This window comes from Canis aureus, chromosome 17 (assembly GCF_053574225.1).
Source record: "Canis aureus isolate CA01 chromosome 17, VMU_Caureus_v.1.0, whole genome shotgun sequence".
NCBI lineage: Eukaryota > Metazoa > Chordata > Mammalia > Carnivora > Canidae > Canis > Canis aureus.
Window position 1 is genome coordinate 38,436,235 of NC_135627.1, and position 19,106 is coordinate 38,455,340.

Here is a 19,106-nt window from a genome sequence, read left to right on the forward strand (position 1 = left end):
CCAGCTTTTCCACTCCCTATATTCTGCAAACAGGGAAACAAGTATAGTGAAGCAAATAGAATTTTCTAAGACACAGCTAGAACCAAGTTCGATGTTCGCAAACAGCCTCTCTAGGGTAGATGTTATAATTTTCCATGGTATATAATGTTTGATTTTTAAAACCAATGTTTGAAAATTTCTTTCTCATTGAAGCAAACACAAAACAAAAAGGTAAAAAGTCAAGTTTATTTAAGACCTACTGCGTTATCTGATTAAAGCAAGCAAATAGCAAAATGATTGTTTTAATTTCACAATCTTATTATTTTCTCCCAGGACAAAACTTTCCTCATGTTTATAGTAAGGAAGTTTTGTCCCTGTACGCATCTATCCCTAGGATTGGAATGCCCACTTCCATTGATTCCTGGTTAATAATGGGAACAAAAGGGGTGGGAAATTATATAAATTTATTTTGAAAATTCAGGATTTCCCCTGGTCATTCCGGGACATGATGCTTCCTCCCCTTAGCTACAACACCCTGTTAGGCGTCAGCCCGGCCTAAAGAAGGCCCAAAGCATTCAAATGTAATTCTTGATTTGGCCATCTAGATCATTTTGTTCAATTGAAAGAGTCCTGGATCACATGGATGATAATTAATAGTTAAGTACAGGGTTTGCCAAATCCGTCTATAATGGGCCAGAGTAAGATCATATTAGAACTCTGTAAAAAAAAAAATTTTTAAACTTTCCCTGTCCTTGACTGACTATAGCAGATGAAAAATCTTCATGTGAGTAGGGCATCACTGAAGAATGGGGTGAGGTCATACTTACCGGAATGATACACACTGATTTTTTATGGCAAAAGGGGAGAAGACTCACTTCAGTGGGGTGTTTCAGACCCAGAGAAGTCTGAGGGATGGAAAGAACACTAATGATCTATCTCTTTAAAGTGTACCACAAAAAATAAATAAATAAAAAATAAATAAAAATTAAATAAAAATAATAAAAATAAATAAAAATAAAGTTCACCACAAAAGGATGGAAAGAACACTAATGATCTATCTCTTTAAAGTGCACCACAAAAAAATTAAAATAAAATAAAAATAATAAAAATAAATAAATAAATAAAAATAAAGTTCACCACAAAAGGATGGAAAGAACACTAATGATCTATCTCTTTAAAGTACACCACAAAAAGAAATAAAAATAAAAATAAAATAAAAATAATAAAAATAAATAAATAAATAAATAAATAAATAAATAAATAAATAAATAAATATAAAGTTCACCACAAAACCGTCCTTAAAGAAGGAAAGCCCTTTGGAGCAAGTCTCCCTGACCGGTCTCGCCGATCAGGATTTGCACTCAGCGAGGTGTCTAAGGTGATTCACCTTAACCTGACTGAAACGTGTCAGAAACAGCAAGGGAGGGTTCCCAGCCCCTGTACTTACCACACAAAACATGTCAACACCCCAGCTGCCATCTCCACACGGATTCGCACAGTCGTGACAGGAGAGGCCCCCGGGGTGGATGGATTCCACTCGGCAGGAGGCAGGGGCCGACCCTGAGGCCGGGCGGGACCCGGGAGGCTGTAGGTTGGCAGCCTGTGCCGGTCTTCTTTGCTCTCTTGCGGACCTTTGACCGCCCCCCCCCGCAGTGCGCGCAGTTTTGGGGCCACTGGCGGGTTGCCCACACCTAGGTGAGCCCCAGGGCGAGGCGCAGCAGCCTCGTGACTCTGACCCAGGACGGTGTGAGCCAAACGCCTCTCCGAGACCTGCAATCAAAGAAGAGGCGTTGGGCGCAGCCTCGCCCGGCGCGAGGGAGCACGTTTCTCTTCCCAGGACCACTTGCGGTTCCCATAGATCGCTGGAGATCCCGCGAGATCAGGCCTCTTCTGGGAAGCGTAGCTGTCGCTGCAGCTCCGGGAGCCTGATGCTGCCTTTCTCTGAGCCTTCTCCGAGGCCCAGGGCTCATGCCGCCGCCTCTGCCGTCAGGGCCAGCGCTTCAAAATCGATGGCTCAACTCAGATATTTGAAATGAACTCTCCTTCTGGAAGTCACACCGGAGGCCCTGTCAACTCGTGACCTCAACTGATAGAGGTCACACTGGAGAGACCCTAACTATTGAAAACACAGCTTTCTTTTCAGGGTGACCGGGTGCAAGGCCGGGACTATCCTTTTTGTATACGAGACCAAGTGTTCATTTTTTCCTTGATGGAAACATGATGACTTGCTTCTTAACTTGAGTTTGCAGAGAAATATTTAGATAAACCCCGTCGTGGATCATCAAACCCTCAGGTAACCGGAAAGATCTTTCCAAAATGAGGCCCTCTTTGGCTACTTAGACAATCTTCCTGGAAAGAAAAACAAATCTATTATTCATGTGCATCTTACAGGGAGTTATTCCTATAATAAAAGTCATCCAATTTTAAAAGTTTGATGGACTTTTTCCATTTAGGTGAAATTTTCAACAGAAGTACTTGAGCACCAGAAGTATTAAAGTCAGCTTCAACTTCCTTTTTTTTTTTTTTTTTTTTTAGCTTCAACTTCTTATACAGGATTATTATGGATGAAGGAATTGCCCTAAACTTAACCTTTATTTTTTAACATTTTTTTTTTTATTATTATTCATTCATTCATTCATGAGAGACCGAGACACAGGCAGAGAGAGAGGCAGGCTCAATGCAGGGAGCCCGACGTGGGACTTGATCCAGGGTCCAGGATCAAGCCCTGGGCTGAAGGCGGCGCTAAACCCCTGAGCCACCCGGGCTGCCCTAAACTTAACCTTTTAGGTTAAAACCATGACAGAGTCCATGCAGTTGCTAAAACAACCTTCTCAATGTGGATTAGTACTTTGGGAAAGGTGGGAAAGTAGGTACAGAAATTTAATGAGAAAGTCACATAGCTTTTTAAGGTAGACTTGGTGCTTTATGAGATTTGTTCAGTTTATTTTGTTGAGGACATTACGGGATGGTTAAGTTTTGTACTTAAATTGGCTTCATCCTGCAACTTGGAGACCTGTTGACAGTAGCCTTAATTAAATGTTGTATGACACAATTTAAACAGATATGGTCACAGTCTCCGTAGGATAGATTAATCAGAATCATTGACCAAGTGGCATGAGACAGTATGTCACTCATGTTTCATGTTTAGTTATTTCTTGTAAGCAAGACATTAATTTGCCTTCTTTAAAAAATTTCTTTTCAATCCACCTCATTTTTTTCCAGTTCATCTTCTTTTTTTTAAATTTTCTTTTTAAGATTTTATTTATTCATGAGAGACACAGAGAGAGAGAGAGGCAGAGACACAGACAGAAGGAGAAGCAGGCTCCATGCAGGGAGCCCAACGTGGGACTCGATCCCGGGTCTCCAGGATCAGGCCACAGGTGGAAGGCAGCGCTAAACTGCTGAGCCACCCGGCTGTCCCCCAGTTCATCTTCTTAAAGATGTTTGCACAGTGCACAACCTTGGAAGATACAGTGTCTCCTTTCAGAGGAAAAGACAAGTATGCTTACCTTCCAGTATGATGAAGATGACATCCTCCTTTGGAGAAGAGGGTAAGCATACTTAATATCCATTAAGAGAGCCAGTTTTCCTAAGTTCAGTATTCCTTTTTTTTTTTTTTTTAAGATTCCATTTATTTATTCATGAGAGACACACACAGAGAGAGAGGCAGAGACACAGGCAGAGGGAGAAGCAGGCTCCATGCAGGAAGCCTGACGCGGGACTCCATCCCGGAACTCCAGGATCATGCCCTGGGCCAAGGCAGGGGCCAAATCGCTGAGCCACCCAGGGATCCCTAAGTTCAGTGTTCCTTTCCTGTAACACAGTCCATTTTATTTACTGGCATCCAACTGTGCCCATCCTCACTGACCAACCAGGAGTTGGGGGCAAAGTCAACTGATGTGAATATGTCCATGCTTATGTTGCTTTCTATGCCATGAATAATAAAGTCCTTGGCCTCAGACCAGGAGTTTCATGTCTTCAGGTGGCATCCATGAAAATGTGGTAGACTAACATATTAGTTTGCAAGTAAGGTAAAATATGAGGCTTTTCACAACTCTTGGCATGCTGGAGTCATTTATAGGCTACCTATTTATCTTGAAAAGTAATATAATTAAACTGTCCCTTTACTAAATATTCAAATACGTAGTTCATGCTGATAAGCTCTTACAACTATGTATGAATATGTGTGTGTAAATATTTAAAGATTGGTTGGATTTTCAGACTATGAGTTATAAAGTTACAGAATGATTTCAGAATCCTAGGCCCATCAGTCAGCAATAACAAAAAAGCATGCTTCACCCTTAAATGGTGACACAATAGCTACCTCGTTAAGACCAAATGTTAATAATAATCTCTAATCTTTCCCCAGGCTACTTCATTTAATATTTGAAGCTTTCTCTAGTTAAAAGAACTTGGTGAAATTCCCAAGAAAGGGATAAAGTTGGTATTTATACACTTTATTAAAATGAAGGTCAGGTTTTCAGCCAGTCAAAGATTCATTAGGAGCAGGCTACTGGCCCCTGGAAACCTTCACTGCCTCAGATCCATTATAGAGCTGATTAGGAGCAGGAACTTCATATAATAAGTCCCATTACCCCCATCTGCAGTACTCCTCCTTCACCTCCCCACAATCCGTACATTTTATTTCATAGAAATTGTCATTTTTCTTGGTTGTCTGCCAATTTGCTCCTGCAATGAAAATGTTCCAAATTAAATGCCACTACCAGGACAAGATGCCTATGTAAAAGATAGTGACTGTAGACTCTGTCTAGGAGTTGGACATCAAAGCTCATAACAAAGATTTCTATTTCTAGGATTATAGTGATTAAATCATCTTAGATGTAGCAAGCGTGAAAGATAATTTTAGCCCTTTAGGTGTTCTGGAAGGGAAAAGGGTAGAGGATGGGAGGGAGGTGTTTTGTTGACAAGCTTTCATTTGTTCTAATATTTCCTGGAAGCACAAGAAACACCAACATACACAATAGTTCTCTTGTGTTTTTAGGATTAAAGATGAAAGGTGACTTTCATATATGTTTCTATAGTGTCCTGTCCAACATCTAATCCAAAGAAAACCCTTTATTATACTATAATTATTTATTTACTTATTTATTTGCTGTAGTTGATAGTAATTGGCTTGGAGGCAATTTGTCTTTTTTGCATTTTTTAAAAGATTTTATTTGTTTATTCATGAGAGAGAGAGAGAGAGGCAGAGACACAGGCAGAAGGAAAAGCAGGCTCCATGCAGGGAACCCGACGTGGGACTCCATCCCAGGTCTCCAGGATCACGCCCCGGGCTGAAAGCGGCACTAAACCGCTGAGCCCCTGGGGCTGCCCTCTTTTTTGCATTTTCATATAAATTTCAAGAGTTTGATTTATAACATCTGGAAACTCGAGAAGTGGTTTTTAAGTGAATGAAGTTTTGATTTTAGAGAACTATAACTTGTTTTGTTCCTTGATTACATTGACATTGTAGAGTTTCTGTCCATGAGACTAGATCAGATAGAGAAGAATGCTATAGGACAAAATGAAGGAAGACTCTCAGTAGCCATATTTAGTTAGAACCCCAGAAGATTTGCTATGGATACAAAAAGTTATAATCAAAGAGAAAGACTGAGAACAAAAACCAGAAAAAAAAAAAAAAGCAACCAATCAACTAATCAAAATAACAAAAACCCTATAGGCTTTCCCACTCTATCTACAAGTTTAAACCCGAGAGCCACAGGAATCAAAATTTAAGCTGAATGAAGAAACATATTCAATCATATTTGAGATAAGAGAGAATGAAAATGATACGAAACAGCTAATACTTGTTGAGGACTCAAGATTTGAATGTGCATAAACACAGAAATATCCCTGCCTTTTTTAGAGAAGGCTTTAAGGGAGATTCTGTAAAATGGACACAATTAGCATGTCAGTGCCTACCACTGAGCTAAGCCAAAGAATAGTAAATAATCATGGCTTCACCCAGCACATTCAGCAGAACAGACTGATCTTTCCTTTGTTCTTTACAAAGAAAATGAGGTTTGAGGGGAACATTAAGAATATAAAGCAACTCAAGGTAAAGAAAATATCAGTTAAAACAGTTGTTTTTAGTAATTAAACATAGTTTATTTAAAACGGACATTAAGTTATAAGCAATGCTAGAAACAAAAAAAAAATTTTTTCTTCTGGAATTTCACCTATACACATTAAACCTTTTCCCTCTTAAAACCAGCATCTCATTCTCTTTACTTATTTTTCATCTTTTTGTTTCTCTATAATTCAGTGCACTTATTGACCTAATTTCCCGTTTACTAGTTCTTACTAGTAAAGTAAACTAGTTCTTTTCCCCCCTTGTGTCTGCTATTAAACACACATCTATTGAGATTTTTATTTCAAAGTATTTCTCAGTTCTAGAATGTGCATTTGGTTGTGTAGCATAGATTCCAGTTTACTGAAGAAAATCTCAAACTAGTCATTTATATCCTTGAAGATAGTAAACAGTCATGTTAAAAATCAATGAATCTAGGTATACTCGAGGACTTAAGACCATACTATCTCTCTCCAAAGCAGATGTATCTTTGCTCTCTGATAGGCATTTTAGAATTCTAGCAATACTGAATCAATCTAATGTACAAATTAAACCACAAATTAAAAAGATTTAAAACTTAGCCTTAGTTCCAGAAAAGCTGGTTCATTTCTTGTTCACTGTCACCTCCAGAGTATAACTTCTCAGGGTTAAAATTGCAATCCTCTGAATATGCCTGTGAGGTGGGAGGAGAGGGAACAGCAGGGAGTCATAAGAGTGGAAGTTTTTAAGTGTTTCTTTGGCAATTCCTCCTAACCTTTGTTAATATTATTATCAACATCAGTCACATAAATTAATTTTATTGGATCATCTGAAGGCAGGGGTTACAAATTTCACCTGTTATTAGTCTCAAGTTCCAGCACAATGTGTACATCACTTTTTTGCTCATAACAATTTGATGAATGCCTATTAGATACAAATCTTTTAATATCTTTTTAATATGGGAATTTACAGCTAGTCATAAGTATCTCCTTTGAAAAAGGGTTAACAATTACTTGGAAAATAAGGAAAGATCATGAGGGCTTGTTTCCAAATATTTATTCTTACAAATTCACATAATGTTTAATAGATTCTTGATAATTAATTTTACTTGAGAGGAAAGGGTAAAATGAGGAAGTAGCTTATGAGAAAACTATTCGTATCAATGTAATCCAGTGCTTCCAGTTATCACATTTTATTACTTCAGATCTTCAAAAGGCTAGACTTATTTTCCAAATTCATAAAAAATTAAGTTGCTTTTGATAGGATCCTTCAGTGCAGGTACTAAAGGTTTTAATTAGAATGGAAATTACTTTAGAAATTAAATTGTAACAATGAACCAAAGTCTTTAAAATTAACTGGAAGCAAGTGTTTATTGCTTTTAGAGACCTTTACATCACAGCAAATGCATAGTAACTAATTGGCTATCTTAAAACTGTAATTATTGTTTTCTGCTGAAATCATCTTCATTAAAGTAATCTTCAAAAGAGGAAAAATATCCATGGTATCCAGTATATTTTTTATACTACAATATAATAGAAGCAGTCAAACATTACCCTTCTTCTTTTTCTTTCTTCATCTAATCTCTAAAGTAAATTTGATAATTAACATTTCCTTGCGTGTCTTCATACTACTTCTATGTCAGATTTTTTTTTTTTCAAGAAATTGAACTGGGGTGCCTGAGTGGCTCATTGGGTTAAGCATCTGACTCTTGATTTCAGCCTAGATCATGATCTCTGGATAGAGCCACGTGTCCATGTCTGTGCTCAATGGGGAGTCAGCTGGAGATTCTCTCTCTCCCTCTGTTCTTCCTCATGCTCGCACTCTGTGTCACATAGATAATTCTTTAAAAAAAATTGTATTTTGCAGAATACTTATCATTCCAAGTGTACTTGGATTGTTGTTGCATTCAACACGATGTTTTTGGAATTTATCTATTGATATACTTTGTATATTACTTAAATTCTGTATAGATTTACTGCAAAATATATACTTTTTAGTCCATTTTCCTATTGTACTAAATTATTTGCAACTTTTGTTTCAATAAACAATGCTCCAGTGATCACATTTGCATACATTGGTTTGGGCAGGTGAATGAAAGTTTCTCTAGGGTCTTTATTTAAGTAGATATAGTGGTTCATCTTCTTTCAGTGTTATGAACCTCCAGTTTCTTCTCCAAATAATGTGTACAAATTCTGAATTCCACTAGGCATATCTCAAATACTTAGATTTTTTGCACATTTTAAAGAGAGCTAAATACTTGAAGTATGTAAAATGATTTCTCAAGGTTTTTATTCGCCTTTAACCTATTCTTGAATGAAGGTAAGCATCTTTTCATATAAAACTTTCTTTTAGGGCAGCCCGGGTGGCTCAGCGGTTTAGCGCTGCCTTCAGCCCAGGGCCTGACCCTGGAGACCTGGGATTGAGTCCCACGTTGGGCTCCCTGCATTGAGCCTGCTTCTCCCTCTGCCTGTGTCTCTGTCTCTCTCTCTCTCTCTGTGTGTCTCTCGTGAATAAATAAATAAAATCTTAAAAAAAAAGAAAAACTTCCTCTTAGGTGAATCTTCTATTCATTTCCTTTATTCATTAATATCTTTGTTTTTTTTTCTTTTATTTTTTGATTGTATTAATATGTGGCAAAATTGTTCCATTTCAAGGTCTATAATTTTACTTTCCTTGTGACATTTTTGTAAAAAAAAATGTTAAAAGTATTATGTTTAATCCATTCTTATCTCAATAAGTTGTGTTTTCCTCTATACTTTTATTTGGGACATAAAGTAGTCTTCTATATTTCTTACCAGTTTCAAAGAATTGATCTTTATATTTAAGGCTGTTAGTTTCCATTTGTATAGGGCATATATCTATTTTTTTCCATAAAAATACTTGATTGTACCACTATCATATTTTAAATACTCCAGTCTTTCTCCGCGAATTTGAAAGGACTCTCTTTGGTACATTCATGGTTCATACTTTGTAGTAGATTGCATTGGAAAATATTTGGGACAGTCATGTTGTTTTAGTCGTCCCACACAATTGTTCTGTCTCAATTTCATAAAAGGAAAAGAATCTTTAATCTTTACCTTCCTAAAAGTTCTCCCTCAAAGTCATCTTCTTTTCTCATTTTACTCATCAGGACTCCTTTAATAATGTGTAAAATATCAGGGATAGAAACCATGCATAACTTTTCACTATTCTGATGTGAAAGCTTATAAAGTGTCATTATTAAGTATTATAACTAATCTACTTTTTAAAAACTTATTTTATTCTGGTAAGAACACTTTACTTAAGACCTATCCCATTAATAGTTTAAGTGTACACTATAGTCAACAATAGGTACAATGTTGTTCAGCAGATCTCTAGGGTTAATTTATCTTGCTTAAACTGAAATTTTATGTCCATTGTTAATTCTCCATTTCCTCTTGACCTCATTCCCTGGAAACCGCCATCTCACTCTTTTATGGATTTGACTATTTTAATAAGCTTATATCAATGAAATCATGCAATGTTTGTTGTTATGTAGACTGGCTTATTTTAATGTTCTCAATGATATCATATATTACAGAATTTATTTTTTAGGGCTGAAAACTATTCTATTGTATGTATGTATACATAGCACATTTTTTTTTTTTTTTTATCCATTCATCTGTTGATGAGCAGTCAGGTTGTTTCCGCATCTTGACTATTGTGAATATAGTTCACTATATTCAGTGAACATAGGTACACAAATATATCTTGGAGATCTAGATTTCAATTCTTTTGGGTAAATAATCAGAAGTGGGATTGCTGGAACATATGATAGTTCCATTTTTAATCTTTAAAGGAATCCCCATACTATTTTTCATAGTGGCTGCACCATTTTACATTCCCACCAGTAGCATTTGAGGTTTCCAGTTTCTCCACATTCTAGCTAACACTTAGGGTCTTTTGTTGTTGTTTTTAGGCATCTTGACAAATTTAAGGTGATATCTCATTGTGGTTTTGATTTTCATTTCCCTAGGGATTAGTGATATTGAGTACTTTTTAATATATCTTTTGGCCATTTATATGTCTTCTTTGGAAAAATGTCTATCTAAATCCTTAGCTTATTTTTTTAAGTCAGCTTATTAAATTTTTTGTGCTACTGGGCTGTAGGAGTTCCTTACATTTTGGAGATTAACCTCTTACTGTTTTTGATGTTTTTGATAATCTGGCAGGTGAAGCAATTCTCTTTTATCCTTTGTATCCTGAGAGATTTTTTTTTCCCCCTAGAATTTAAGCTCCAAGACAGAAGGAAGATTTTCTTTTATTTTACCATGTATAGTACCTAAAATTTTGACTTCTTGATATAAAGTTGACCTATACTATTTAGAGGTTGATTAAATATCCTTTAAATTGTATTTAATGTTTTTCTCATCTATTAAGATAATCATACATTTTTCTCCTTTCCTCTATTAAATTTCTCTTTTAAGGAATTTCCTTTTTTAAATTGTTGAACCATCTTCAATATGAATTACTAAAATACATTATGTGTGTGTATTAGTATTTTATTTAGCATTTTTTGCATTGTATTTGATTATTTGATTAGATTGGTTTGTGTTTCATTTTCTTAAAAGTGTCCATATTGAGTTTTAGTTATAAACATTTATAGTAGTCCAAAAGAAAAAAATGAGTGTGTTCATTCATATGAGATTGGAATTATCTTTTCTCTGGGTTTAGCTGGGACTATTAATGGTCCCCTAATATGCATTCTCTCCCTTTTCTCAGCAATATACTTTTACCTGGGTAAATGACCACTCAGGGTTAAGACAGAATTTCCTAATCTCTCCTATGGCTAAGTGTGGCTATGTGCCTGAAGTCTGGCCATGGGGTATGAACAGAAGTAGCCTTTTCTGGCATATTTCTTTTAATAGTAACTGAAGACTCTACTCCCCTGCCCTTTCTTTCGTTATGCTGCTTTGAATGTGGATGTGATGGCTACAACTCCATCCTGATGTGTAGAGACTGCCATATCCTGGTAGATGAATTAGTAAAAAGCTATAAAGCATTATGGATCTTTAATGACTGAATATTGCCCTACCAAACCTGAAATGACCACAGTTGGAATTTTATGTCAGCCTTTATCTTGCTTAAGATTCTGTATCTAGGGAATTGGTTCCATGCCGCCAAGTATAATAACCCAAATAACCTAGAAATGAAGAGCTGTGTGTGACAAAACCTAAAACAGATATGCACAGATATACATACAGATTTTTTTAAATGGTGTTGTCTTGGTAGTTACACTATTGGAGGTAGAAAACTGATGATTCTTGTTGATCTAAGATAAAAGATTTGGTAAATTTGACTCATATTATCAGAAGCAAATTTGAAGCCACCAAGTTCTTTAACATGGGGAATAATAAAATAAAATATTCAGAATATTAGTATTTGCTGTTTGCTTCTTTGTAGTTTTAGCAAAGCTCCCCAAAAGAAACAAGTTTATGTGAGAAATAACTAGTGTGCAAAGCAAGCAACCATGAAAGGGAATACATTTCTTCTTAAAATGACAATGTCTGCCTGAGGTCTGAAAACTAAGATAATTGAGAACACTATAATTTACAGTCTTAAAATGTTTGAAAATCCAACAGCTTATGATTCTCTCAATTAATTAGTTTTAAGAAATATCTTTGTAGCAGCAGCATTAACAGGATATTAAAATTAAGTAGTACCATACAAAAGATTAAGAGATGGCTGGCAGATTCAGGAATAATAATATAGGCATCCAGGGAGCCGGTAGTTCCATTTATACTCTAAATAGACTCCATTAAGTTGAGTAAGATAGGCAGAATTTAGATGCTTAAAACCAATGTCTAGTCAATGTTATTCCCCATAATTAATAGGCAAGAAGCAGATAAACTCAAAACCAGTTATGCTATTGAGAAGCTTGTACTACTAAAAAAAGCACACATCCATTCTGTAAAAACCCTGTGTGCCTTCTTAAATACTTGGGCCTTCAGATTGTACTAGCTTATGTAGGATTCACAGGCTGTATGATCCCCCATATGGGCATTGTGTCTATAACCAAAGAGGATGATCCACAAGGCTATTTGATGGACTAATGTTGAAAATCAGTCCACCATTTTGCTTCCAATTATACCTTGTCACAAAGACAACCAGTCCTTTGCTACAGAATGAGGAACTATAAAAATCATGAGGTGTTAATAGCAGAGATATGCCAACATGTGAAAAGCTATCTTGACCAGAAATCATTCTCTGCTATTCTGCTATTGTTTACCAGAGACTTCTCCATTTTCCTATATTCTATCATCTAAGAGAGGGGGAAGCCTTTATAATTCAGTATTTAACTGAGGCTTATATTTGTAGCAAGGATGATCTATAGCATAGACTTAAAACATGCTTTGAACTGTATGAAAAGTTTTAAGACGTGTGGCTTCGAGGATGTTTAGGAGGAATGGGATCATCCATTCATTCATATATAAATGGTAGTTGAATTTTAAATGACAAAATATTATTTATCCATAAATATATATAAATATAATCATCATTAACATGATAAAGAAAGGTGAATGAAAGGGAATGTTGTTGAAAAACAAATTATACCTTTAAGAAGATAATACAAGAGAAGTAGAAGATTGAATAAAAGTATATATAAATATTAAAGTAGCCAGAAAGATTCATCATTGTAGAGTCTTATAAGAAATTGTTCAAGAAGGAGATGTTATTTGTTTTTATGTTCAACATAACACATAGCACAGAACACATGCTAGGCAGAGTTAAAACTTTGAACAAAAATGAAGGGTTAGGAGTTTTTAAAGATCCAGTCTTGGTATATTATATTTATCTCATAATAAAAATATATCTTAGTTTTATATGAAGTTAGAGTCTTTTAAAAAGTGTCACCAAGTATAAGAGTAGTAAAAAAGCATATAAGTCTCTATAAGTCTATTGACTTCTTAATGAGTTGATAGGAGAAAATAATCATCATAATTTAAGCGTTCCTCATTAAAATTTTCCATGTCTACATTTACTCTTATGATCTCTCGATCATAAAAGACTTATTTTATTTATTCATAGATCATCTTAGCATTACTGGTTCCTCTTGCTGCAATTCTCCAGTGGGTAACATGATGTAGGCGGATGTCCTTGGATTGATAGTAATGCTTGCACCACAAAAGATGAAGTTAAGAGACATAGAGGTTAAATAGAGCAGCTGTCCGAACTACCATTCTTTAACCAGAGAGAAACAAAAAGACTTTATTCTCTAAGTTAAACACACATCTAGGGAGGGATGGAGAGAGTCTTTATCCTGGAATATAAACAAATGACTCTGAGAGAAAGTCACATGTAGGTCTCTTATGTTAGTATATAAGCAAATGTCATGTCTGACATTCAATAATAAAGCCTGGACCTTGCAGAAATTTGAAAAATTTTATGGCCAAACAGAACTCATTCAGTTACAAAATTGCAGGAAGTCTGATAAATTCTGTTTAAATACAATTAATATTTAACTGTGAAAAGAGAAATGAAATTCATTTGAACCAGAAATAAATGAAGGTAGGATTAATAATGTTAGAAAATGGAGACATCATTGAAACATGAATATGAGACTCTATAGGAAACAAAATAAGGGTTGCTGGAAGGAAAGTGGGTGGAGGATCAGGAAACTGGGTGATAGGCATTGAGGAAGGCACATTATATAATGAGTAGTGGGTGTTATATGGAACTGATGATTAACTGAACTCTATATCTGAAACTAATGATAGGTTCTTTGTTAAATAATTGAACTTAAATAAGATTAAAAAAAAAGAAACTTAGAGTAGAAGAGGACTCTAGTATATTCACATGTAAAATACCCTCTAGGATGATGTGTTAGCCAAGGTCAATTAGTGAGTGAGAAAGAATTCCTCTTACTTAGGAATTGAGGGACAGTTGGATTAATTTGTTGCATTGGAAAACAAAATCCATTGATAACAAGTAGAGAGAAATGTTGAGTATTGTTTTGTTATTACTGAAATTAATTGAGTCTAGTTTTAACAAAAAAAAAGATGTTTATTTGCAGTCATCTAACAGAGCAAGTCAGACTATTATTTGTATTATTTTATTGTCAGGTAGATTGATTCAGTCTAATTAAATTAGCAAAGTAGAAAGAGCATATCTAGCCTCTGAGAGGTATGTTCTAATCTATTTCCCTATACTATAAACATCTTAGGTGATAGAATAATCTACTCAAGATCAGTACATGTTCACTGAGGGAAACAGAAATCACTCTAGGTATTTTGAGTAAGAAGAGATTTTGTAGCTAATTGGATAATAATAAAATCGTTGTATCTGTAAGAGCAGCCAAAACTGAGTCTCTAGGATGAGTCCTGGAAAATAAGAATGACACACTATCCTAAGAATTTACTACCTATGAGACTGTGATGCAAGTCACGAGGTCAAGAACATAGACCTTTAGCTACAATTTCAAAGCTAGAATCAAAAATCTTTGCTTCTGTTGCTATTATAATTGCCTCTCAGCATCCAATTTTGAACTGGAACTCTGTAGAAAAACTTCCCCATCAGTTTACTTACAGAAGAAAAGAAGCTGAAAAAGTACAGAAGATAATTTGTTTCATTTTATTCCAAATCTTATGAGAGTTCATCTAAGAGGTACACATTGATTTTCATCTAGAATGCTAGTTACAGAGTTTAGCATTCAGTTTTTAATAGCTTTTGTGCTATGTGAAGACACTTTAGAAAATTATTGAATAAGAGATCTGCAAAATTTAATTACCCACTGCAATGTAAATGTCATAAAGGCAAGGAATGCATATTTTGCTCATTCCATATCTTCATCCTTAAGAACATAGTAGGCAAATATTTGTTGAATTAGTGCTTATTTTGTTGAATAACCAATGTTTAGTAAATTATATATATAGTAAATTATATAAGTATTGTTACTTTTTACCAAATTTTTACTTTCTCATAATACATAGCAAATACACACACACAACACATACATACAATTTTAAAACCAAATTGAGAATATCATCCTATTATCTATGTTAATGTTTTTACTATTCATTTAATATCCATGATGTCTCAAAACTGATTTCTCATATCCTTTATGTTCCTAGTCCCTTTATCAAATTCTTTCCCTTCCATTGAAACAATGTCCCTTAAACCTTTAATATGACCTTTCCACTGCTAGATTCTCTTTTAAGTGAAGAGAATTCATCTCTCCTTCTAAATTCTTCAGATGTCTCATAATCTACTTCTACTCCTTATACCTACAATTTCCAATACTCCGCTTCTCATGATGCATTGTTATCTCAGATCACCAGTGAGGCTCTTACATGCAGCCTATCACTGAGTCTTGACATTTCATTAGAGTGATACTGATCAGCTAGCCTGTGCTCTAGAAACAGGTACCATATGGTTGTAGCCTTCCATTGTCCTATCATTAGGAGTTGACAGTGCATTAAGGGAAGAATTCATAGTTCAAAGTCTACCTTTCTATTAAATATGATTTGCAATACATGGTGTAATGTGGATTCTTTCATCTTATATCTTCAATGTAGTAATTTTAGACTAAAACGTCTTCACTATTTTAGAGTGGTTCTTCAGATACCTAAGTGCTCCAGAAAGTTCAAAAGAAGCAACCAAGCCATATTTCTATTTTTCTGATCCCAGGAAGCCATCTATATGCCATTGAATTTTGAAATGCAAACTCTCTAGTAGAAATTTTATTAGGGAGCATGCCTTTGGGGAATAAGTGTATAATCGCAAAAAGGCAGCAGATCTGGGCAGATGAAGCTGGGCTGCAATATACTCTGGATAAAGAACTCATACAATCCCATGGAGAATTCTGATGACAAAACAATCCTGCCACATTTACAGAGAGGAGCAAATATATATCTATTTTGCAGCCTTTATTTGCTTTGGTGTAGTTTTCTATAACCCCAAAAATGCATCTTTGTTAATTGATGCATCCACTTGAGTTGCTTTTCAGGTTTTTTCTTTTTTGTTTTCCCAGTTTTCATATTTAAGGTTATGTAATGGATACTGTTACATGCCACCTACATTTCTATTCAAAAGTGAAAGATTTAATTTCCTAGTTGCTGAGGCTGTTAACAGGCAACTTTCAGTTTTTAGGCCTCTTTATAAATTGCTTTTGGGTTGCCTCAGTGGCTCAGTCAGTTAAGCAGGTGCCTTCAGCTCAGGTCATGATCCAGTGGGATCCAGTCCCCACGCCCTGCTCAGTGGGGAGTCTACTTCTCCCTCTCTCTCTGCCCCTCCTGTCACTGGTGGTCTTTCTCTTTCTCACTCTCTATCAAATAAATAAATAATATCATAAATAAATAAATACATACATACATACATAAATAGCCTTTAATTAGAAAGAGTTATCTCACCCACTTTCCTTGGATGTGCTATCTCTAATGACTGTTTAGTGAGAGAATCTGAAGACTTACCTTCTTTGTTCCAATGTAGGATACCTGTGAAGAGCCATCTGCATTTCAGAGCTCCCTTTGGAGTCTTCTCAGACCATTGTGAAACTAAATCATAACACTACTTCTCTTTTTCCCCCACCTCCTCTCCCCATTTTCCACAGATGTTTATCCTAAGATAAATATCTTCCTAATAAATGTCCTCCATAATAATCTCTGCCTCTGAGTTTGTTTTCCAGGAAATTCAACCTATAAAAGATAAATGTTTTCAGATTTGAGAAGCTCCTATAATTTGGCATATAGTGCTAAATAGAAGTAGTTAGTAAATAATTACGTGAAACAGGATTGTAACACTGAAAATAGAACTTCAAAACAAAACCCTGTGACGAAAAGCTGACAAGACCATGCAGACTAAAATCACCAGAAATTCTGAGAAGAAGAAAATTATTGAAGGCTGTCATATTCAAAGAGATTTTTATGGAAAAGTAATATTGAGCTCAGCCTTGATAAGTGGACAGAATTTTGATAGATGAAAGGAATGAAGAGCATTCCAGGCAAGGTGTACATTGCTAAAATGAACAGTGAGGCTGGTGAATTTCTGGTATTCATTATCCATCAATCTGAGAATGACTTGGTGGTACTTGGAAAGGTGGCAATCAAATAGCTCTTATTCAGTTGTTTTAAAGTATACTTTTATGATTTTTTTTCCCTGAAAAGCCCTTAAGTTGATTGTGTCTCTTATCACAGTTTCTATGAAATCTTTAGATTTAATGAGCTTATTACTGGTTTAAGTAAGCTGCCACTGGAGAGCTGTCAACCTAAAATAATCTCACATGTTCTCATTTGGAGAACTCTCCCAGGAAATGGATGATCAAGGAAATGATTACCCTTAAAATAAAAGTGTTTAGTGAAAATCTAAAGAGAGAGTGTGTCCATACTCAGACTAGATTATGTCTTGAACATAGCTAAATAAATTCAGATTGACATTACAACATGGATAACATGCAGAATCAGTTTTGACATATTCTTTATATATCAAGCTTCAGTATTTTAGAGTTCACATTTCCAAATGAAAATTAATGAAGCTATGTCCTATCTTCAGGTACAGAAAGGGGGATCTAATGGGGCAATTCAATATTTGACATTTTTATTTTTACTTATTCTTCTTCCACTAGTTAAATAATTGTTTCAAGATATATAAAACAATAGTCCCTATTTTTATCTTCTGTTTATTTTAGGACGTTTATAAAAAAACAGAAACTTTTGGGCAGTCCCAGTGGCCCAGTGGTTTAGCGCGGCCTTCGGCCCAGGGTGTAATCCTGGGGACCTGGGATCGAGTCCCACGTCCGGCTCCCTGCATGGGGCCTGCTTCTCCTTCTGCCTGTGTCTCTGCCTCTCTCTCTGTGTGTGTCTCTCATGAATAAATAAATAAAATCTTTAAAAAAAAAGTATACAGTTTAAAAAAAAAAACAGAAACTTTTAATAGGTAATAGTGGCTCACTATGGTTGACAGAGAAAAACAGACTTCTGTGACATAGATAAGACTTTTTTATATAATACTTTAAGATCCAGTTCATTTACTCAGTGTTTCTTTTGAACAAATAGCTAAAGCACAGCAGCCATAATACAGTTAAACCATGGTCCAGAATAAGTCATTACCACCTCATCTATTGCCAGCCAAGTGTATTCAAAGAATTAAGACAATCTTATCCAGAGACTACAAGGGAAAGAATGGCAGCCATTTCCACTACATTCTTTGTCAACTCCACTGAAATAGGCTTCTGCCTTTTTAGTTTCTGGTCTGTGAATGAGGTTAAGTATTAGACAGTTTTATTCCATATTATCTAATTTACTAACTGAGAGACCGCTTCAGAACTCCTGTATACCTTTGTCAAATGCATAAATCTAATCCTTAGCTACTTTATGTAGAAATTTTAATTCAATTAAAATCAATGCAATACAATAAATAGTAATAAGTATTCACAGTGTGAATACTATTTGCACAGCATTCTCTAGATATCATAGAGGGCAAAAAAAAGTGAAAATAAATGGAACTTACATTAATTAGAGAAACATTCTAAAATCTACTTACATGATTCCATAACCTAGGCTTTCTGAAATAGAGAAAAACACTAAGTTTGTATTGGTCTACTTCTATGAAAGTATGTTGAAAATTGCCTTAGATGGATACTTATTTAAGACAAAAACCATCTTTTTTTTTTTTTTTTTTTTTTTTTTTAAGGTAAGCCTTAATAATGTGGGGGAAAATACATGTAGCAATAGAAACAACACTTGGCACAAACTCCAGTAGGCTGTATTACTTACTGTTTATATCAACACAGAGTTAAATACTCTTATTATTTCTATTTCACAGGTGAAAAAACTCCAAGAATACAGGATAAATAACTTTCTCAAGATAGTAGAGCAAATAAGTATCAGAGTTGGGATCCAAACCTAGTTGCCCCAGCTCCTGATTCCATGTTGTTAACCTCTACTCTGTGTTGTCTTTTTAATGCCTCTATAGCAACACAATATAAATAAAGCTGTAATATTAAGAAGGAAAGCTATAATTTTTTTTTCGCCGCCGCCACCTCCTGGAAAGCTATAAATATTTTTTAAATGTTATTCTTTTGGTATTACACATAATGTGTTTAAATCTATTTAGCTAGATGTAG

At 35.2% G+C, this 19,106-nt stretch overlaps 1 long non-coding RNA gene across 2 annotated transcripts in view; it reads left to right on the plus strand.

Annotated features, from left to right (window-relative positions):
- Positions 1-1,852: 1,852 nt before the first annotated feature.
- The window catches only part of LOC144287532 (uncharacterized), a 150,673-nt gene continuing 133,419 nt past the window's right edge, over positions 1,853-19,106 (plus strand). Inside the window, exons 1-3 of one of the 2 annotated variants that reach the window (XR_013355317.1) lie at positions 1,853-2,272; positions 3,235-3,530; positions 18,806-19,004. This is a non-coding gene — a long non-coding RNA (uncharacterized LOC144287532). Of the gene's footprint in view, positions 2,273-3,234; positions 3,531-18,805; positions 19,005-19,106 lie in introns of those variants that run through there. The other variant, XR_013355318.1, reaches the window with a different exon arrangement.